Below are 23,574 nucleotides of genomic sequence, written 5' to 3'. Positions count from 1 at the left end.
CTCAGTCCTCACACCTGTAGTCCCCTCCCAGCCCTGCTGAGCTCCTACAGCCCCAGCACCAGCCCCCTACCATCAGCCTCCTCTCCCCCCTTCAGGGTCCCCGCAACCCTCTTCCTAAAACTCCCCTCAGCACCCTGAGGTGCCGGTTCCCTCCTATCCCTCTACGACCCCTTCACCCTAAATACCCCTCACATTGCCCAACCTGCCCCCTCAAACCGCCCCTCAGCAACCTCTGGCGGTCAGCTGCCCCCTCCTCACAGAGTCCTCACACCAACACCCCCTCTCAGAGTCCTCTCACACCAACAGCCCCTGACACCGCCGCCCCCTCCCCACAGAGCCCGTCGCGGCCGGCTGCCTTCTCCTCAGAGACCCCTCACATCGAGCCCAACAGCCCCTCCCGCCCCCGCGCCACAACTGCCCCTCCGCCCCCCCTGCCGGCCCCGCCCCTGCCCCCCCCACCGCCCCCCGCCCCTCCCGCCGGCCGCGGCGGTGCTGCTGGTGGGGGGGGGGAGAGGGCGGCGAAGTCTCGCGAGAGGGGCGGGCGGGGGCCGCTGGCTGCGGGCAGCGCGGAGCGGCGGCGGCGGCGGCGCAGCCGGAGCCCGGGCGGCGCTGAGGGGAGGCGGCGGCGGCGGGGCGGCGGCAGCGATCGCGGCCCGGCACACGGACCCGCTCCGCCGCGGCGGCACGGCCGGCGCCGCCCGCCCTCCCGCACGCCGCGCCTCCGCGGCGCGGCCTGGCCGCGGCTCGGCGAGCGGGGCCCAGGCGGTGGCGGCGGCGGTGGTGGTGGCGGCGGCTGAGCGCTCCGCCGCGCCCGCCCTGCCATCTTAGGTGCCGTGCCCCGCCGCCTTTGTGCCCGCCGCGCCCGGGCACCCGCGGGGGCCGGGCCCGACGCCCCTCCGGGGGCGCCTCCCCCCGCGGGGCCGCCGCCCCTTGCCCCGCTCCTCCTCCTTCTTCTCCTCCTCCTTCTCCTCGTCCTCCTCCTCCTCCTCCTCCGCGGGGGGCCGACCGGCGCTCCCAGCCCGGCTGCGGCGGAGGGTAAGGCGGGCAGCGCGGCGGGGGACTCGGCCGGGGCGGCCCCGGGGAGGGTGAGGGAGGAGGTGGATGATGGTTGGGGGGGGCGGCCCGGTGGGGCCGGCGCCTCCCCCGCCGCGCTCTGCGGCACTGCCGCAGGGTCGGGGCCGCGGCCGCCGCCGAGCACCGGCGGGGGAGCGGGCGGCGAAATGGCGCTTCCCGCGGAGGGGCGGCCGCGGGCGGAGGGGTGTTCCCCGCTGTCAGGGCCGCCGGAGGCCCAGGGCTGGGGCCGGGGCCAGGCGTGCCCAGAGCCGCGGCCCTTTTTGTCTGCGGCCCCCACCCCCCACACCCCACCCCAGGGGGCTTCGCCGGCAGAGCCCGGAACCCCCGAGGGGATTGGGGGTCCCTGGGAGACCCGCGTGCATTCCTGATTCCTGCCCTTTATTTTTTTTTTCCCCCTTTTATTTTTTTTCCTCCCTGCCCCTCGCTCCTCCCCAAGCGGTGAGTTTTCAGTGTATATACCATTTTGTTCGGTGCTGGTGTGGGATTTGGCTGAAAGTGACCTATTTTAAAGACCTTTTATTGCTCCCCCCCTCAGCAATGCATGTGGCGGCCGATTCCGTTACCCAAATAGCGTTTCCCAACCATTTTAATTTGTCAGATTAAAACATCTCATGGAGGCTGGATTTCTGTAACCCGCGTGTGGGTATGTCTTTAGAAATATCTCTCACCCCGCTTTGCTGCAAGCATCTTTGGAGCATCAGAGTTCACCTTTGTCACTGTGAAAACAGAAATAAATATCGAGGCGATACCTGGGAGATGCAGTTGTACCATTGTGTTGGGCGCGGTACAAGAAATGGGGGGGGGGGGGGGAGAAGAACCAGGGATTAAAATGGTTGTTGTCAACTGTAGATCTGTACATGTCTTCAGGAAAAAAAATAAGACAACGGTATCAGCACTGAGGACTTTTAATTTATTTTCTTAGAAAAACGTTTTGTGTTTTATCACGCTTGTCTCTGCTGCTTATCATGGTAGGGAGTATTTCATTAGGTGGCATTTTAGTGGCTGTGTTGGTTAAATAGCAGTTGCATTAACTAGTTGAACAAATTGTGTCCTTCACCTTTGACTATTGCATTTTGAGAGCCCTTACAGCAGTGTGCCCATGCATGCCAAGGGCGGTTTAATAAGATGTTACCTAAAGGTTTGCATGTTATTGATTCCTTACTATTAATGCTATTTATAGTGCGTTTGACATGGCTCTTGTTTTATGTATTTGGACAAAGGTTATCGGCTTGAAGTGCTTCAGATGAAATGTTCCCAAAATACCACCCCTGACACAAACACATGTATATATATTATTGAACGATATACCTCAGGTCTTCAGTGTCTGTAAAACAGCTTTAGCAGATAGCACATAATGGTGAAAACAGTGAAAAAATGATACATTTTGACACTAGTGAAGGTTTGTTTTCCCATTTCAGGATTACAGAATAACAAATTCTGTAGCAGTAAATACAATTTTGGGTACATTTTTCTTGACCCTACTTTGAGCCTACATTTTCCTTGCCTTTGTGCCTGCTCATAGTGAGCATGTCATAGTTTTTGCTACTTATGTCCAAGGGCAAACCTAATCAGCGATTGGTTTGAGCCTTCATATTAGATTCTCCACAACATTGGCCTAGTTCTGACTGGTATGTTTGCCATTTTTAGGACTCCTCTTCCTTTTACCCTTAGAGTGAAATACATTGATAAACTTGAACCTTAATTTGTCCTTTGAACTTGAGAGAATGTTTTTCTCCTCTGTTAGAATACCTCAATGAAGAGAAAGTGATTCTGGTAGAACAGCTTAATTTAGGTTTAATCCTGTTGAAACACAACTACCTGAAGTAAAAACTCCTTGGGTAGTTTGATATTATTTTTCTTTTTAACTAGACTGAATTAAGCGTTGGCTGTACAGGACCAGATGTTGGCATTAAAATTATGTACAGATAAGTTGGCTTAGACCTCAAGTTGGACTATTTGAAAAAGTTATCTGTGTCCTGCTGTTAAATTCTGGTGTAAGCTAAGCTGGAAAACTTTAAATGTTTACTTCCAGCTAAATAACATTTCCATTTGCGTGGTTTTCTTCTCTGTCTGTATTCATCAGGTTTTGTCACCAGAACAACAGATTTTTAATGATTTGTAAGACAGCCTCAGATTTTATGCTTGGTGAGATACATTAGAGGAGAAGCAAATATCACAGAAATAATTACATCTTCAGATGTATCCTAGTAGTGGATTTCCTGTAATGGGGATGTTTTGTAGAGAACAATAGATATGGCAGCAAATTCAGAGATTTGTTTTAAAGATGTTGTAGGTAGCTGACTCTGCAGTAGTGAGTTCTACTTTGACACAACCCTGACTCAACAGGAACATTAGATGGTTTCCAGGTACTTCTTTTTCAGGTGTAATTCTCTTCCTAGCAAAGACAGACTGGAGGTACTAATGCTGTTAGTTCTCATGTCTGTTGCTTCTGCAAGGATATACTTTTGATCTAACTTAGTAGAGACTAAAGTTGTTTACAAAATATGCCTCATAGAAGTTATTTGACACTATAGGTGTTTTTTGAAGTAAGAAAATATTTCGGGTTGATCTGGTTCTCTCTGTGATCCAGAAGTGGTGAGGAAGCTATGGTAAATACCACGTGTCTTATTCCATTCTTAGTGTATTTTGGGGAACACTTGCATAGTCACTAAGATCCTATCTTAGAAGCATTTTCTGTTTTGTTCCTGTTCATATTAAAATCATGTAAACAACATAATGTTATGTTGAAGTACACACTAGAAACTATAAAAACCTTTGGTGTTACCAGGAGTGACCCAGGCTCTTGTCTTCTGAGTAAGTGGGCCTGGGTGACCATTACATTTTTCCTATCCAAGTATGCTACTTAGTGTGAAGGATTTCAGTTTTATTTTCTTTTGTGAACCTGGACAAAGGGAAGAGCTGAACTTCAACCCTGGGCTAGAATCATGACTGAATTGGAAGGTCTCCTGGGTCTGACAGCAGGGTTTCAGTTATGGGGGACACATGTCCTCCCTTGGTTGACTATGTTTGGGAGAAGCTTGTCTATAGCACCACAGAGAGGGATGATTTAATACCTTCTAAGACTGATGTCTGCCCTTTTTTTTATAGTTCTAGAATGTGTCTTACTCTTCTCACATTCTCCATCATTCCTGATGGACATGGTGCAGGATGAAATCCTGGTCTGTGCAGTCTGGTGCTTTCTGGCAAATGCCCCTTACTCTAGAAGTTTACTGAGGTGTGTGGTGCTGTCCTTCACTGCTTCTCCTTGTATGTCATTCCACTGGCTCTGGTCTTTGATCCTGCACCAGCAGAAAGCTAAGCTATGTGAAGATACAGAGAGTTTTGTGTCAGCTTGGCGATCTGAAATGGCTCAATGCACACTTAGGTGAGGCTGGAGAGAGCCCCAGGGACTGGGCTGTGCCACCACAGCCAGCGATGAGATTGGGAGACAGAGGTGGTTGGTGGCACTTTTTGCTAAACTTGCGGTGGTTAGGTTTCAGGATTCTTTGTTTTTATTGTCCTTTTAACATGCTGAGGAGTTGTGGAAAATACATTGATTGATTTCTATGTGGAGAAGAGACTGAAAAAAAAAATCCAATGGATGAAGGGTCAGAAAACCACTAATCCTCCTCCTGTGAAGTTCCAGAGGGAGAGTCCTTCCTGTGAAAAAAAACCCTTAAAATATAAAAACATGAAATCAGAGGTGAAGTGCAAAGTGTCTGAGGGGAAGAAGTGTGCACAAAACAAGAGGAAAGGATGGAGAGCTGTTTAAAAGCAGAGTTGGCTTTTGCACACTGTATTCCCTCCTTGTCTAAGTGCTCATTTACAATACAGAACATGGAGGAGGGAATACTTTCTGCAGGCCCTTAGAAACACAATGGACATTAGCCAGCACAATGGGGGCTCCAAACCTGGCTTGTTAAAGTAGTTTTTAAACAAATATTTGGTGATCGCTGGAATGACAGTATTTTTTTTAATTACCAAAGGGAAGCCATTGGGAACTTCTAATACCTGGTCAGAAATCAATGCATTGTTACTCTTGATTTCTTTTTTTGTTAGCTTTTTTTGTTTGGGTTTTTTTTTTTTTATATCCTGCTAAATCTTGGTTTCTTTGCCAGAAGAAAAGGCAAGGTAGCCACTGTAAACATAGCATGAAATTGCCAAAGCAGCAAGAAGTTTTGCCTAAACAGAGAGGTTTCTCCAGTTTAATCAGACCTTGCTGAGCCCAGATCTGCAGGATTAGTTATGCACCTACACTGTAGCTTTGAGATGAGGTTTTCCTTTTCTTAGGGTTTGGTGAGGACAGTCCAACAGGAGTCAAAGTGATAATGGCTTCTTAATATGAGTGGACAGTAGCTTGTAGTTTTGCCTGTTGTATTGCTTGGCTAGAAAGAGTTTTGATTTTTCTCTAGGGGTCAGGATAGGGTGACAGCATGAGATTTACATATTGAATATTGTCCTTAGAATATAAAAGGCTAGAAATGTTTTGTTTGGGGGAAAAGTTATATCTCGAGGAAAGAAGTGAGAATCACAGAACTCTGAAGCTGGCAGGCTCTGCGTTTTCTGTGCCTGTGATCTTCCACTGACCCTTATTACACTCCTGGCTACAGCCATGCAAATATTTTCTTTAGAGTGAGATGTAATTTTATAAAAACAGTTTTCTCCTACGCTCATTGAGTGCAGCATGTTTACAGGGCAGCCTCCTATCAGAATGTGGGGGAGCAGTGCCTGTGAGTTTCGTTGGAAGCTTTTGCTGCCTGTCACTTGTATCAATCCGTATCTCTAATTTTGATGTTTAACATTATTCTCGGAGATTTTTGCTTATAGCCAATGTGTATTACACCTGAATTCTTCAAATGTGAATAAAGTTGCTTTCAGCCTTTCACTTAGTTCATCTGAACTTTAAAACCTTTTCTTCTTTAGCCTGCTGCCATTGACTGAGCATCACTAGACACAGATTTTGAGGGGTTTGGTCCTTTAGGATCAGTCCTTGCCTTTGCATTGCTGGTTCAGCTTCAGTTTGCTGTAGCCTGGCTGATTTCTAACCTGTGGAAAGCTTTGGAATCCAGGAGCATGGGAAAGTGGAATATGCAAGTGCAAGTATGTTGAAAGGGTAGGGAACATTTCTTATAACAGTTTTTGGCTTGTTCCCCATCCATGTGTTCAGTCTGTTTTCCAAGCACCCAGCAATCCTTCCTCTTCCCTGACGTACCACTGCTCAAGGCCAATAAGAGACCCATGAGCCCATGCCCAGAGAAATGTCATACTGAGATTTCTTGGAAAGAATCTCATATGCTATTGCACATGTTTGTTATTTTTGCCTCCCTCCCCCTTCTTAATATGCAATTCTCATTTCCTACCACAGTCCTCTTTTAATTGGTGACTGTCCCTCCCTCCCCAGCCGAGATGAGGAGAGAGGTTATTTTTGCTAGTGCTATTTCTCAAATAGGCCACGGGTATCCAGTAAGTAGTGCAGTAACTTTCTCCATCAGTTATTAGGATTTCTCAAGCTGTGTGGCAGTGGCAGTGCAACATGTTTCTCCTTCAGTTCTCACTTGCAGTTGTCACTAACATTAACTCCTCCCAGTTCCCACTTCCTTGTAACCCAATCTGAATAAAGATCATGGGATTTGAATGTGCCTTGCTTTGCTGCTGCTGCTCTGGGTGTTTGTCTCTGTGCTCTTCATAAACTGTGTGCTGTGATCTTCCTTTTGGCCTTGCCTGGTCCAAGGAGCGGTTGACAGTTGTTAAAATCAGTTCTGGGCCAGCCGTGATTTGATGCAATTCAACTGTGTTAAATGTGTTCCAGAACTGTTTCCTGGCCTAGATAGCAAACCAGTTAAACCCTGGGTTTGGAATCTATTCCAGTGTGATTTGGCCCTGTACCCCTAGGTAAGCTGCCTACCTCTTCAGGGTCAAATGGAACACATGATCTTCTGCCTCTAAATCCACTACCCTCCCACATTTCCTCGGGTTTTTTTTTATTACCCTGGGCATATTAAAGTCTTGTCTTGAGAATTATGTACTGGACGACCTGAAGTACTGTGGCTTCACCACACGTAAAGACTGTAGTGCAGTGATATGATTTTCCTTGGCATCAGCTGAGCTGGTACAAACCCCACTTAATGCTTGCTTGGTATTTCCCAGTATGGAGCCAGGCTCACAGATTGGGGTTTTTGTGAAGGTTTGCAACTTTATTAAAAAACAGGGTAACCTGGGCCTTGACAAAAATTCCTTCTGGCTCCTAGAAGTGCGTATCAAAGTTGGGAAGGAAATAATGATACGTTTCAGATGCAGAACCTTGCGAAGGATGCCAAGCTCTGTTTTTATTATAGGTTAATTGCCATATAGGCAAACCCTGAACTCTTACCTGTGCTTTTGGCTTAATTTTCCTTCTTCCCTTTCCACACAAACCCCCCTCTAACCCGTGCTTTGAAGTATTTAAAACTAGGTTAGTCTCTGGCTGGAGGTGTGTGGTAGAACCTCCTGTTAATTCTTGCTGGGACCTGCCCGTTTTGCAGCAAGAATGCAGGCGAACCCATCTGAATGCTGATCATCTGTCCTTTGTGAATGATGGAAGAGTATTTTTCCCTTCATTCGACACAGTAGATGGGCAAAGGAGTCCTAGAACGTCTCCATTCCAAAAGCCACCTTAGGTGGCCAGAGCTGTACAAGCTGGAGTGCCTGTGGAGGTGGGAGAAGAGGGCTTAGAGAGGCTGAGTTCAGATGTTTGCATGACAATCATTGGAGGTATTTCCTTCCCCCACTCTCAGAAGATGTTGCTGTGAGCTGCTAGCTCAGAAGTTGACCACATTCTCACCAGATCAACCTATTCAGCAGTCCTGAACTGACCAGTCTTCAAAATTTCTCTCTTGCTGACTGGGAGGACAGAGTGCAGGGACCCAAACACTAAAATAATCTCTACTAAAGAAGAGGTCCAAAAATATAAAGGCTTTTTTATCCAAAATGTTGTGGCAGAAGGAAGTCCTCATCTTCGCCATTACCTTTGATTTCATTGCAATGCTGATGATGTAAATTTATTTGCAAAAACAAGACTGGGCAAAAGATTCATTCCTGATTTGACAATAACAAGCAGAGTGCTTTGAATACTAGACTAACGTGAAAATAGTTTACGTATAAAGAACCTGTTTTATCTTCAGGAGCTCGTAATTAGTCACAAAAACATAAAGAACACTTAAAGATTATTTGCTAATCTGTTGAAAAAAATTTACATGGAATTTTTGATGCACAGTTTTCAAAAATATTTTTTAAAAACCCCTGAATTTTCAAAAAATATTTCAGTGATAGGTGCTTTTTCCTAAATACCCCCTATCTCTTGAAAGTATTAATTCACCCATTATTTTAAGTCTCTTGTTTTCCCCTGTTGCAGGAATTGGTGATTGTGGGCCATCACATGGGGCCCTGGAGTCTCTCTGCAGTGGCTGGTCCAGCACCAGGGTGTGTGATCCTCATTTGAATAGTCTTCCCATTGCACTCTCTGGTATTGAAAATTAATTACTGTAGTGACTATAAATTGGTATAATCACAGTGTTTTTTGTAGGTATTACAAATATTTTATGTTTAAATAGAAATAGCTATAATTAATATTAATGTGACGAGAAATGAAATATTAATACACAAATAAAAATCTAAGCTATAACAAAGAAAGATTATCTTACATACGTGATGGTTTTATACTTTTCTCTGAATTGGCAGGATAATAATAGTAATTCCCTGTTCTGAATTTCGTCCATAAATCTCAAGGTATTTTAAATGGATGATAAATGTATATTTTTTTTTCACATTTATAAAGTGGGGATACTGAAGTGAGTGATTTGCCCAGTGTAGTGAGTGGTGGGGTAGAAGAATTTGTCTTCTTGGTCCCCGGTTAGCTTGAGGACTGCAGGTTGTAAGGGAGAAGCAGAAATGTAGGAGATGCTGCATTGCCTGTAGGGTGTGGTGGAGCAGCACAGACCTCAGAGTTCAGCAGCAGCACCACTGTCCCAGATCTCCTTCTGAAAGTCTGCCTGACCTACTGATAATGCAGGGGATGGGTTATCTCATTTCATCACACAACCACTATGTAGATTTTTCTTATCGTAATGGCAATTTAATGCTGGTCATGAATGAGCTGGCTACATCTTGCATTCTGTAATATTCTGTGTTTTATGTGTTTTCTGTGACTTTTTGCTGATTTTTATCTTTACATAAATCTGAAAAGTGCATTGTAAATCAGTTCCCGAACTTGATGAATAACAAACTAAGTTGTTTCATTCTGCGAGTTGGTCACGCACAAGGATAACCGGGAACTGCCCATCTAAGTAAAAAATATGCCTGTGCATATAAAATTGCAATACTTGGGTATTGTTTGGACATTTTTATGGAGATCTGTGGAGACAGAGAGTATCTTTTCATCCTGTTTATGCAGTGCCTACTACAGCTGAATCTCACATCTTCTTCAGCGTCCAGTTATTGTGTAATGCAAGTGCACACTACTCTAAAGAGCTGAGAGTGTTCTCACCTGATGCCCTGGGAAGGAGGAAGACCTTCAAGCCCCTGTGCCTTTTGGGAATCTGTAAGCTCCATGATGAACCATTGCTCAGCTCATCACAAGTAACTTTCATCTGTTCTGTCTCTGCAGAGGGATTTGCAGTGTGGGGTATTCATTGCAAGCATACCTATGCAGTAAAATAGCTGGAGCTTACTTGGAGATGATAAAACAAAGAATTCTGTTGCTTCAGTCATTCTTTTAAGCTATAAGAACCCCAAAAAAAACCATAAAACCCTTGAAATCTGAGTACCTGTGTGAAAGTGCTCAATATTCTGTTTTTCTGAGGGATTTCTGTTTGATGTTGCCACAGCCACGGAGTATGAAATTTAGCAACTTTTCTCCAAGAATTGCTTTCAGCTTCGGAACTAATGTTACTTGTGCTGGTTTGAAGTAGTTCCTACCTGTTTATCATGCCTATTGCAAAATCCACCTCCCTATTTACATAGGTGTTGGGGAAACAAGAATGATATGGAGCAGCATGAGTGGAAGGAGAGGATGGTGTGAGTTGTGATTCTACTTGTCTGCTTATTTTCTGGTTTGGAGGCACCGAGCACCTGCTGATTTAGGGGTTTTCTGTATGTGATTTTGTGCCTGTGATTAGCATTTCTAAGGACATGACACATACGGTCTCACCACTAAAATACATTCTGTAAATATGTAAAGAGAAAATTACAGAGATGGTCACTGTCCGACTGTCCTGACTGGTCTCCGGAGTCAACCCAGCAGGACTCGGCACGCTCCGTTGGGCCCATCTGAGACAACAGATCTTGAACTTCAAACTTATGAGCAGAATTTCTTCTTGGATTGGAGTAACCACCTGCCTTTGATGCTTCCTTAATAGCAGTTGCTTGTCTCATTCTCCTTCTTTTTAATCACCGGGGCAGGAGATTGAGATCTTTAGATAGTGCGTTTCACTGTCTCACTGCTTAACCATTTAAAGTCAAACTCTGTGGAAAATGTCAACTATGTCACAGAAATCTGTAATTGCATTTGATCTGAAACCAACCATTTGTTGTTCTGAAATCAGCCATTTGTTGTGCTGGGATTTCTCAGGGTAGATGATCACAGAATCACAGAATATTCTGAGTTATAAAGGACCCGCAAGGATTATCCAAGTCCCACTCCTGGCCCTGCACAGAACAGCCCCAAAATCCCACCATGTACCTGAGAGTGTTGTCCAAAAACTTCTTCATCTCTGTCAGGCTTGGGGCTGTGACCACTGCCCTGGGGAGTCTGTTCCAGTGCCCAAACACCCTCTGGGGGAAGAACCTTTTTCTCATATCTAATAAACAGTAATAACAAGACTTGTAAGTTCTGGGGAGGAGTGGGAGATTCTCTGTGTGGCATATTTTAAAAATACTTTTTCTGGACAAAATCTGAGAATGATACCTAGTTAGTTGATGTTCCTGTTGCAGCATTGTCCCTAAGTTAATAGCAAGGTTAAGTTTGTTTTGCTGCTTTGAGAAATTTTTAGTATTGTGTCTGAATTGAGCTTGTGAATAAGGTGGAGTTTTAATAAATATAGATGAGATATGAACACCTCTTCCCTGCAAGTGGTGTGTCTTTTCCCTCTACAGGTGCTGCACTCTGCATGCATACACACCTAGCAATTCCTCTGTCCCCAGTGTAGCACAGCTTCTTGCTCTGCAGCAAAGATGTTCCTCAGAATGTTCACCTCATATTTAAGAAATAACTTTGTAAATAAAGCCTTTCAGTAAGAGCAGTTTCCAATTTACAGTGATTAAACATGCTGTACTTTGCATTGTTTCATGGTGGTAGAAACAGGCATAAACAAGCATAAAACAATGTAGTGTCGAAGGTATTTCTAAATGGGAACAGTAACTAAACACCTTTTAACTTGATTCTACCTGGCCTGGAAAGCAGCAGGGCTGTCGCATTCCCCATTTTGATGTGCTGCTGGCACGGGTCAGGGTCTGAAGGGAATATTCTGTTACCCCTGGACACACTGAGTTTTGAGTTGCCCAAAAGGTACCAACCAGAAGCAGAGGTGCTGTTTTGAGCTCTCGTTGGAGGGAGAGCTGCTTCCCTCCTGTTTGGGTTTTGGTTTTTTTGTGGGTGTGATGTCATCATTCTGCGAGGTCTGCGCCGCCGCGTCCTCCAGGAAAACAAAACAGGGCGACGAGACCTGAATGTCAAATGCAAAAAACAAGCAGATCTGATTCTTCCTCTCCTCCCTCCCCCTTTTCTTTGAAAGGAGCTTTCAAGCTGACTTTATACAACAGGAATTAGCTTAAAAGAAAAAAAGAGAGTGAGAGAAGCACAGTTATTTCTTTTCAGTTCTTACTATCAAGTTCTCAAAAATAACTCCTTCCTGCCTGGCTGGAGGATGGGATGTGTGTTGTGTGCCAAATGCAAACATGGGGTATTTTATAAATATCCAAGGGGTCTCTTTTAATGTAACCTCTCTCAGTTTTTGATCATTTTGGAGATATTTAAATGAGCACTGCACAGTGTCTTCTTGCCATGCCTGTGTTGGTTTCTACCAGAGAACTGTCCCATACACTTCAGGTGTTTATATAAATGTCATGGCAGTACCAGCAGCAGCCTTCCACCAAGATTACCTTTGGGCCCCGGCCAGGGTCAGGGGAGCAGCCAAAACCAACTGCTGTGCTGATATAACCAGACTGATTTTTATTCAAGCCTTTGAAATTATTATTAATATAGGAATGTATTGGAGTTTTTCTTTCTGGGAGCCCTTTTGTGGCTTGGCAGCAACTGGCTCTCATGCAGCTTGTTGGCTATAGTGAGCAGTATGGTTCATGTAAATATGGGCAGGTTTATTCTTTTTCAGGCCACAGCTTTAGATATGCCCTCATTCAGAATGACTTTGCAAAATAATCTGCAGAGAGGCATTTTGAGGCTTTTGGAGGCTCTGAACTGAGAGGTAGTGAGAGGTTGGGCTGGTGGTCTCTGAGAAGCTGTCCATGGGTACTAAGAACTTCTTGGAGTTGACCAACACTGGAGCTGATATCCTTTGTCCTTCTGTGTTCAGGAACCCTAATTACTTCTTGGTTGCTCTTTATAGCTTGTGTCCAAAAAGTAAATAGTGTTTTCTGGCATGGCCTGTTGAGCTCTCAGTAGCTCCCTGTCCAGCTGGGCTGCTCGGCTGAGCTGCATGCATGATGAGCGAGCAGTTCTTGCTTTTTGCCGGTCGGTTGTTAGGGCTGTATCTGCCCAAGGTATCAGGAGGTCGTCCTACTTTCCCAGCTCAAAAATCCAGGATCTTTAGAATTTTTAAAATGGACACCTGTTGTTCCCTTTGTTTATTAGCCAACAGGAGCAGGCAGCTAATAGATCTTCTTTTAGTACAGGAACTGTTGCTTGAAACTTTGCACTTATTTTTTTTTTTTTTTCTCTCTATTTCCCTGTTCCCACTGACAAACAAAAGGCATAATCCATTATTCCAAACTGCCGAAAAAGAGGCTTCAAATTGCCAGGTATGAAATTATGCTGCTTGTTCCGTTACCAGTAGGAAACGGCATGTGAGATGTTTCAAAACCTACAAAGGAGAAAGTTCTTTGTATGTGTGAATTTAGTATTCACAAAAGGTGTCAGATTGACAGCGGTGGAGATTGTGGAGATTGGAATTTTATTTATCCCTAGAGTAGGTGCAGTGCAGACTGCAGTAGTGCAAAAATTTCCTGTATTATTCTGCTGTTGCACCCTGCTCGTGCCCTTCACAGGCAGCCTCTTGGGGCGAGGAGCTCCTCCTCCTCTGCTCCCCTTCAAAAGGCTGGCTGCCAAAAGGATGTGAGGGTGGTTTTTCTGTATGTGATGTGGGTGCTTGTCTCCTGAAATCTAAGCAGATGTGAAAGGAATTTGATAACATCTACCTCTAAACAGCCACTGGAGCAGAAACAGCCTTCAGCCCCCATCTTCTCCAGGTCTGTGCAGGCTGGTAGATGTTGGTGGTCATGATTCTGTTATTCACTGACTTAGCTGTTCTTCTGCAAAACTTTACCACTCCAATATTGAAACTAAGGCAGCCAACTTGTCGTGCTTTGTCTAAAAATGTTTGGTAAACTCTCCGGGGAACTGGGAGGGTCTCTGGGAGGTGTCATGTACGAAAAGTGTTGTGTTCTTGTGTGAGTCTTCATTTGCTAAAATGAATATGGAGAGAGAATGCCAAACCGTGTTTCTGGAAAAAAGAGCAAAGAACACAAACCCAACACCAAAATGAACCAGCAGATGATTGATTTTTGAAAATTTCTAACGTCCCCCTGCCAAGGTCCCTTGTGCCACTGCTCTCTTGGGACTGTTCCTGTGCCTGTCCTCATTCCCTGGTGCTTTACCTCATGTCCTGCTGGAGCCAGGCCCCTGTGCCACATCCTTGCAGACCATCTTAAGGAAACCCTTCAGACCATAGAGCTCAATCCTGCTCCAGCTGTGCCATGTGGTTATAGCTCTGAGTAGCAGCTTTAATCATCTCCCGTTGCCATCCTTCATTAGGTGGCATGATTGAGTGCTTTTAGTTTTGCTTTGACCAAATCAGTGGTTGCCTTCAGGTCAGCGACTCGCTGCCATCCAGCACGGTGCAGGCCAAGACACAGGCCTTTGAGCTCAGTCCCTGCCAGCGTGACTGCTTAAGGAGAAAAATAAGATTAATCTAATTGGCTTTTTCTTTGCAATGCTATTCCTTTACTACACCTCCTGAAGATCAGATCAGTCTTGAAAAAGTCACCTGTTGGCATCTCCCTGCCTCACCTCATGCAAAAAGCTGAGGCCAGAGCCCGTGAAACAGGCACGGCAACCTTGTTTTCAGAAAGCCCAAGTGTGAAAGCACGTTCTCTCAAATAACCTATTTAAAGGCACAGGAAATAGTTTTGTCCATCGACTGAAGCAGTCAAATTATTGTCCCCCTCAGCCAAAGGGTTGGAGTGGAAATGGTTGCTGATTATTTCTTTTTCGTTCATTTGCTTTTGTGAATGATTGCTGAGAACAGCTGGATTAAACGGCTTTGTGTGTGAGCACACAAAGAACTCGTGAAATATAAAGGTGTTTGGATCTGTGCTGTTGGAATAGACCAATTTCTGATTACAGTTTTCTGTCAAATTCAGGATGGATGTGTTCCTACTTGAGTTGAAATTGCCGTTTCAGCCTTAAAATGCTGTAATGCTTACTAGATACCTTCAAGCAACTTAAGCTCTTTCCTCATCTCTTCAGGCCAGAAGAAAGTGCTGTATTTCTTGCTTGGGAGCTGAAGAGTTGGTGTACATGGAAAAAAATGCTTAAATACTCCCAGTAAGAGTTAACCCAGGTAGGATGGAGCTTAGGCATTAAACCTGCTTTGTGGGCTCTGTTTCTGAGTTGTTCCAAGTATTAGCTTTAGATGCAGATGCTGAGCTGCCTCTTTCATCCTTTATGTTCAGGACAATTACTAATATTGCCAAAACCAGAAAAGAGCCAGATAATTTTTTTAAAGCCGTTCCATGCTTTGTGTCTGTAATAGACTGATTAAAAGATGGAGTCTGCTTCTCCACTGCCTCAAGGATGGAGCTAAAAAGCCTTGATGCCACATCTAGGCTGCTGCAGGAGCTGAGCTACTTGCAAAAGCTCCAGGAGATACCTAGCAAACCATCAGAGGCAGGTAGAGGAGCAAAAAAGATAAAAAGTTGTTACGATCAAGAACACGGCGAGAACTTACTCTCCCAAATAAGTGTGCCAGGCAGATCTCTCTTGGATACTGGGGAACCAACCCATGGACACTCAGGACCCATCTTGGTACCGGGCAAACTTTGCTTGGATACTGGTGAACTGGCCAGGGGGCATTCAGGGGCTACCAGGGTGAGGGTGTTAAAGACCGTGCCTGGGGGGCTGTTGGAGGTCTGCTGAGGGAGCTGCTGCTACTCTGTTACCCTGCCTGCCAGTTCCATCCACAGTGGCTGCAGATGGACCAGGGAAGAAGCCCAGCAGGGTTCTATCGGCTTGCACGCCAGTGGCACTTCCTGGTGGGGATAACTCCTGACCTGTGCTTTTCACAGTTTATTTAAGTTCCATCAAGATGGAGACCCTTCATATTTGCAAAGCACCTCCTGTAACGAGGAGACTTGTTCCTTAGTGGGACCTGTTCTTGCAGTGCCATGGTAGTAAAAGAGGGTGAACCAGCTCTCTGTGTTGCTGAGGCATTTTGCAGCTCCTGGTGCTGAGCAGGCAGTTATCTTTGGAGAGCAGCAGAAGATGCTCCAGCCCTGGACTGTGGGAAACCAGAAGGACTTTTCCCTACAAGAGAGGCTCCTCTTGTTTCCAGTTCCTGGAATCTCTGTCCTGTGTTCAGTGAATCATTCCTGGAGAGCACTCAGGCAGTGTGGAGGAGGAAAATGCCTGGTGTGAATACAGGAGGTATAAAAGTCAGATGAGAGGGGAGAGATAGGAATATGTCAGGACAGAAGTACAGTGAAACTGGAACTGTGGAGGGGTTGGAGAGGAAGGAGCTATAGCTGGTGGAGAACTGGAGCTGGAGGTTTGCAGGAGAGGTGACTTGGGAGCCTGGGAGATGGGGAGGGAGGCAGCGAGAGAAGATGGGTTGGCAAGGGAGATGGCAGTCTGAATTCTGACACTTTCTAATTTTGGAGTGCTTGCCTTTGTAACCTTAATAATTTTGTTCTAATACACTAGATACAAAAATTGCATTATATGTTCTCAGGAATTTGGTTACTATGGTAATGGGTATATAAGTACATAAGAGATGAGATGTCAGCAGTCAGAACAGCTGTAATGTAGCACACAAACCTGTGACTGCCGGAATTTGGGAAGCAGGCCCTCACAAACCTCTCCTGCTTCAGTCTCATTTCTCACTGCCGGGATGTCTGTTGTTGTGTGAAAGTGACGTCAGAGCCTCTACAATAAATCTTTGGGGTTTATGGAATTTCAGCAGACGTGCCTGAAATCTCTGGGTAAACAGACCACGTACCTCCCTCCTGTGCCAGGACTGGGAGGTCTCTGTTCCCACCCAGCTGCTGGAAGGGCAGGGCTGGTGCTGACTGGACAGGCCACGAGTGTACAGGGTGGGAGTGGGCTGGTGCTGCTGCCCTCTGCTCTGGCACCTGCCTCCCTCCTTGCTCGGAGGCCGGGGCTACCTGAGCAGTGACTCATTCCCAGGGTCACACAACCAGTTTCCCCCTCCCCACTGTTGGTGTCCCTGGCTGGGTGGATTTGAGGGAGTGCAGCTGGCACCTGTTACGGTCTTGCCAGAAGCCAATGTGTTCATTACAGTGGTTTGGTGACTGCGAGGTCCTGCCCAGCCACAGTCGTGGGGGGAGGTGATGGGGAGCAAGGGAGCGCTCCTGAGGAATGTCAGGCAGGAGTGTGGGGCAGCTGTTGGTACAGGGGTGGAAAGGATGATGGTTCTTGCATACTTTTTATCCCTTCTTCCTTTGCCCCATCTGCAGCAAGGATATGTTTTCTAGCCCACCCACACCCTCTAATTTGAAAACCATTTGCACAATGTTGTAAGGGGGATTATCCCCAACAGGAGGGGTTTGCTGGAGAGCTGATGGAACAAGCACTGTCCAGGCTGGAGCAGCACTGCAAGTACAGCTCATCCCACCAAAGTGAGGGTCAGTACAGCATGTGTTGGAGATTGCCCAGAGCCAAGGGTGGTGTAATGATGAGTTAGTGCTGTGAGGATGTGTGGGCTTGAGGGAAGCTACTGATAAGTTTTCAAGAACCAATATAGAGGCAATTTAAAATGGTGGTTTTGGTCTTGATGTACTTATGAAAGGACTGCCTTAATGGAATCTGCTGGGGCACTTTGGGGGACATTGTCAATACAGGGCAGGACTTGAGCCTCTCTGGAAGGACTGAATGAGCTGGTGGATTTGCAGTAGGGATACCTAAATGAGATAGTACAGACTGTATGGTCATGTGGTAACAACAAATATACAGTTAACACATAGTATATATAAAGATATATTATCGTATATAGTAAGTGTATATGAAATATAAAAGTATGATTTATCAGATAGACATGGAAAAATATGAAAGACTTGAGTTTATCACTTGATACCATGGTGATTTTAAAACTTGAGTGCTGTATATCTGGGGAATAAGCAGATGTGGAGAATTCTGGTCAGGGATACTAAAAAAAAAAAACAAACTTAGTTTGGGACAGATGTGAGGAAGGGCTGGTAGGATGGTCTGGGAGTCAGTTCTCTCTCCTGCGTCATAAAGGGAAATAAAAAGCGCTTTTTTTCAGTTAACAGACTGAGAGGACAGTATTATATCTACACGTGCTTATCCCTCAGTATTGAAAAGGGAAGAAAACTGTTTATTGCTAAGGCTAGTGTGGGGAAAAAGAGCAAGCCAGTGTAAAGTTAAAATAATAAATCCGTAAATCAGTCTTAACTAGCTCCTAATCTGAAATTGGTTCCTAATCAAAATATGAGGGGTATTCTGGAGCAGCCTTATAATCAGAGTAGTGGCTTTGAGAAGTTCTCAGGAGTTGGTTATTATTTGATGATTGGATTCTATTATAAAGTTGCTTAAAATAGCAGCAACAGGACTTAATTGGACCTTCAGTCCTATGATTGTAACAATCCAATTGAGACATATTCTGTATATCTGAGCCACCGCTACACAAATTGTTTTGTGTGTGAGTTGAAATGAGCATTTTCCCCATGAAAGCAGATAAAACTCATCAAATTAAAAGGTTATGCTTGTTATCTTAACACATACTGAAAATATTTTTTGCTTCAAGTGAAAAGCATAAAGGGAAGGGATCTCGACCTTGCAGAAACCACTGGAGAAGCATTTCTTGAAGTAGGTAGAATAGTGAAAAAGATGGGTTTTAATTTGTTTTTGTTTGTTTTTGGTTGTTTGCCTCCTCCCTTTGTTGTGTGCTGTTTAAAAATGGTTCTGCTCAGTCATGTGGAAACCGGAAAAATAAATACTCAACCTGAGCTGGAGTAAAACTGGACATATTGCCGTGACTTTGGGGAATTCCAGCAGGAAGGGAGGTGCTCGTGGGCTGTAGAAACGTGACATAACTGCTCACCAAAGCTACCCCATTTATTGGTACGGCTAATCTGATAGATTTAACAGTTACAAATGGTTTAAACTCTTTTAATGCTGAAATATGTTTGAACCCCTTTTTGAACCTGCTTTAAGTTACAAACTTGGATAAGCAGCTGTAGACCCTCGTTGTACTGCCAGTACCTCCCTGTGTGCTCTGAGGGGTTGATCACTCCTGAAGAACAGAATAATCTTTCACTGGTCATCTGTTCTGAAATGGCTTCTCTGCCAGTGCTGAAGGGCCAGCACAGACATGCACCTTGCTAGGACCCAGTGAGGGACTCTCCTTATTTCCCTGCAGCTCTTCAATAAACGTTTTTGCTGTTTATGATAGTAATCCTGTGGTTAATGAACTCCTGTGTTAAACAAAATTGACCTTTTTCATAACAAGGTGTGTTTGTTTGATGATGCTTGTTTGACCCTCGAGGAGCAGCAATATAAAAATTGCCATCCAGGTTCTCCTACCTCGCCTGTCTGGTCCTGTGTGCTGTCTCTGGCAGCGGTGACACCTGGATGCTTCGGAAAGGTGCCAGGAGCATCCAGGGATACCTTACCTGACCTGACTGGGGATGTTCCTGCTCGTGTAGATGTCTGGTTTAAAAAGCAGTGGTTTTATCTCTTGGGCTCAATGCCTCTCAGTCATTTCTGCAGGTTAATTTTGCTGTTTATGCCTTGATTGGTCAAATTCCTTCACTCTGTTATAAACATGCTTCTCTTATATTTTGTGGCTTCTCCCCTTGTTTTTGAAGTCTGAGCACTTATCAGAGCTTTACTGTGTATGATTTTTAACTCTTACACCTTTTCTCCTCAAGCTTAGTTTACCTTCTTGGACATTTATGACCTCCCATTTCTGAGGCCTTTTTTCTACTGGCATTTTATTGCTAGATGTGAGTGAAGAAAAATCTCCAGGAGGAAACCATGGCAGAGACTTCTTAATACATTGTCAGAAATTCTGTATTATTTTTCTGATTGATTCTTCATGTTGTTTTTTTTAAAGAAAAACCAGTCTGACATTGGCATAATTGTACAATTATTTTCATTGAGCTGTCTGCACCAGGCTCAGCTCCTGAGTTATGTTTAAGAGTAGATATGTGCTTGATGGTTCTTTACTTTTTGACCTTTCATCTCCTGCCTTTTTGCTCATTCATACTTTTTTTAAGGTTCCTATGTACTTTTTGATGCTGTCAGCCACCCTAAATATAACTTGTCATGTAGCTTTCCCTCCCATTCCAGATCTTAAATGCAAATATTATGCTGGATCTGCACAGTATCTGTGGCCACTCTGGTGACAAGAGCTCAAAATACATGATTATGTATCATCTGACCTCTTGCTTTTTTTTTAGTTGTGTATCAGTTCGGATGTGATGTTTCTGTTCTCCACCTGTGATTAATTCTCACAATAATTTTGTGTACAAGAGTATTTCCACCTCTTTGTGAATATCCTTTTGAGTTGTTCTGTTCTCTTAATGACATGTAGTCTAGTGCATAAATGCTTGGCTTGCTAGTTCTTAGTGTATCACAGTCACCAAGTGATTAGCACGTTACTCCCACTAATTAAGAGTTCAGTTAATTCTTCTGTTGAGTTTGGCTGCAGCCGTTGTTGGGAGCTTCTCTGGAGCAGCAGCTGCTGGAAGGGGACAGCAGTTGTGACAAAAGTGTTCGTCACTCTGGAGCTACGTCAGACTTTATTGCAGCTGCTTACTCGTCTACATAGGTCAGTAATGTTTAATTTACATGTTTATGGAAGGACCAGCTGTCCTGGTCTGTGAGAGCACCTTACCTTATACCCAGTCATCTTCTTTGGGCAGGTGATTTACCATCTCTCCTGTTCCCTTGCTCTCCCAGGTGGCATTTTTTCCAGCCTGGTAATGGGTCAGGTTGGATCACTGCCTGAGGCTTCTCGCTGTCACAGCTTGGTTTGTAGGATAATTCCTACAAAGTCTCACAGTTTTCTCTTGGCTTTTTCTGTTTGTGTTTGGCTTTGTTTTCTACCTTAGGTCCCTCCTGCTGGTTTCAGTTTTGCCAGGCTCATACTTGCTCAAATAAGAGTCTGACCTGTGGACCGGGAGGTTGGACACAGCCTGTGGCTGGAGTGGGAGTGTCCTGGAGTTCTGCACTCCAGGGAATTCAATTGCAAGCTCAATTTAAACATTTTCTCTTTTTTTCTTTTTTTACTGATTGACCAGAAAGACTTTGAACTGCTTCCTTTCAGGCCTGTTTTCTAAAACTATGGGTGATACTGCTACTTTTTAATTACTTCTTTTCTCAAGGGTAATTATCTATGTTGTGAGCTTTAGTAGCTTATTTCTGAGTTATTTATGCTGAATCCAAAATAGCTAATTTGCTTACGTTTACTCTATTTATTGTTCTGGTGCAAAATTGCTTAGGGGTCAAGAAAAGGTTTCTTTAAACTCAAGTCCCATTAGGATATTTGACTAATTTTTTTTTATAGGCAGCTAGAGTTTCCCAGTATTTTTGCCTCTAGACTTAATTGACTCCCATCAGCTGGCTGCTTGCTAACCTCTTCCTGGCCAGTGTGCTGCCAGCACAGGATCTCCCACACTGGAATTGTTAGAACGTGTGCTCCTTGTTCCAAGAGAGGTGGCCATGGAGAGTTGGCTGTAGGTGATGCACTCACAGAATGTTTAATAATGTGATGCTTCACATAGTTAAGGAGAAGAGTTGGCAACGGCTGTGAACTTAATGAATTGCAAAAGAAGGGGGACAGAAGATTTAATTTTTTCCAGTTGCCTTCCTCATAGCTTTGCTAGCCTAAGGAATCACTAAATTTAGAACTGACCTTCTTAATAAATGTACCAGAACTATCACAAGCAAAGACATCCAGGAGATGTTCATGTTGAATATGTCAGGGAATGGTGAGCACTTTTTGAACTTTCATGGCATTGGTCTTTGAAAAATTAATGTAGGCTATTCTTCAGCTATTCTTCTCTAAGTCTAATTTTTGATCCCACAGAATGTGTTATTTTAAATAGGGAAAAAAATACAATATGCTTTTTTGCATTAGTTTTTCTCAACTACATCAGTAATGTCTTTTATTTGTGTTATTTAAGTGATAGATTTGGTGTGAGTGACATTGTAAAAATTGCCAGTGAACAAAACTAGTCTTTTCAGGAGTACTGATATTGTTAGGTGTATTTGTGTTTGCTTACAGTTGCCATATATAATCTGTCAAAATTAGATTATCTATCTTCCCCAGTTAGTTATCTTTTGCACTACTTAGAAAACTTGAAAGATTGTGGAAATAATTAGAAATACAGAAAACTGTTTCCACTCTGTTTGAAGTGGAAAGCACATGATAATTACTGCACTGTTGGCTTTGCTGCTGGTGTGGATCATCCTAACAAATATTTACATCCAAGCAAGAAACACAGATCCTGGGCTTGTCAGTGGAGGTTTGGGAAATGCAACTTTCTGACCCTTTTGCTAGTGACATTCCTGGAAAGTAAACACCCAAGCAGAACAGATCAGCGGGATCAGAAAGTGTGCTGGGGTAAGTAATTCAAGGAGTTGATGATGGACATTTTAGTGTCAGAATCTTGAGAGGAAATCAAAGTAAGGCACGGAGTCTACAAGTGCAAGTATAAGAGAAATGCAAGCAGTGCTCGAACATAAAAGTGTCTTCCTGAGGCTATTCTGTGAAGAAGTATAATACAAGAAAAAAGAGGTAGGGAAGCAGAGAGAGAAAGGAAAAAATATCTGCAAAGAGGTTTTTTCAGGATAAAACCATTCCTCAAAAATCTTTTAAAAAAGAAATTGAATAAGGAATACTGGAATGGTAGGCTTGCTCCTTGTCAGATGAAGAAAGATATACTGAGTTGGGAAGAAAAGCCTATTTGAACATAGGTGCTCACACAGACAAAAAATCCTGCCAGAATTCACTGTAATAGCCAGGTACAGATTCATCTTCTCCTTGTGATCTATTCCTTCTAGAAATACATAGATGAGGGAACGTGAAAGATATGCAGGGGTCAGCATTTCATGACTGTTCTTTGCTGTGAACTTCTACAGAGGAGGATCTCGGTTCCTGTGCAGGAAGCAGAACTGTTGTTACACAGGTGTATGGGGGGTTAGAGACCATGGGAAGTGCCCTTACTGCCCTAAGTCAGGTCATGCAAGTGTCCAGCTGTAAGATCTCACCTGCTTCAGCCTTTGGTGGCAGAAGGAACTCCTGACTCCTGAGGTGGAGTAATCTTGTCTTTCCCCTTCCCCTGGGGACTGGCAGAAAGCAGAGGAGCATTTGTACGTGAGCTTGGACTTGAAACAAGGTGGAAAAGAGCTGTGTCTCAGTGGGGCTTCCCATGCTCCACAGGTACCTTCCACAATCCGGTTTGCTCAGCTCATTCCAGGTGGTTTTGTTCTGCTTGTAGTTGGCACTATTTCAGGATGGTTCTTTTTTTGATCAATTTTGTGATAGCATTTTTGATTTTTTTTTTTTCTGAGTATTTAACTTCTTTCCTAACAGTTTCTTGTAGAATGTCATTCATCCGCACCTCCTTTTTCCTTAATGACAGACAGTCCTGGTGGATTCGGTGTGGAGAACAAATGCACTGAAAAGAATGATTTTAAGATCATTAGGAGAAAGGCAAGTTCATTACTTTGTCAGCAGTTTTTCCTCTGAGCTGCAGCTCACTGCTAAGTGGTAAAAGTAAGTTGGGAGGATCCCGAGGGAGATGTTCCTGAGTGCCCCTTGCCCCTTTTGCAGGGCATGGGAGAAGCTAAATCTTGTTGCATCTCCAGGCTTTCCTTGCTTCATTTCTGGGATTTTTTTTCTTCCTTAATTGCCACTCTAGGAAGATTTCCAAGTTGCAGAAAAAGGATGAGAAAAAGTAACCTGTTGTTAGTCTGATGGGAGAAGCTTGCAGAGGGATCTGTTGTACATGAGTCTGGGGACTACAATT

The 23,574-nt window shown here is 44.4% G+C and overlaps 1 protein-coding gene across 3 annotated transcripts in view; it reads left to right on the top strand.

Moving 5' to 3' along the window:
- Positions 1–930: 930 nt before the first annotated feature.
- The window catches only part of TAOK1 (TAO kinase 1), a 64,276-nt gene continuing 41,632 nt past the window's right edge, over positions 931–23,574 (top strand). For 2 of the 3 annotated variants that reach the window (XM_027891494.1, XM_027891492.1), the window contains exon 1: positions 931–1,035. The gene's annotated coding sequence lies outside the window, so the exon portion shown is untranslated. Of the gene's footprint in view, positions 1,036–20,258; positions 20,370–23,574 lie in introns of those variants that run through there. The other variant, XM_027891493.1, reaches the window with a different exon arrangement.

This window comes from Empidonax traillii, unplaced genomic scaffold, assembly GCF_003031625.1.
Source record: "Empidonax traillii isolate 1590-97213 ecotype Southwest subspecies unplaced genomic scaffold, ASM303162v1 scaffold322:size1131127, whole genome shotgun sequence".
Classification (NCBI taxonomy): domain Eukaryota; kingdom Metazoa; phylum Chordata; class Aves; order Passeriformes; family Tyrannidae; genus Empidonax; species Empidonax traillii.
This window is presented reverse-complemented; position numbering and strand designations above follow the sequence as displayed.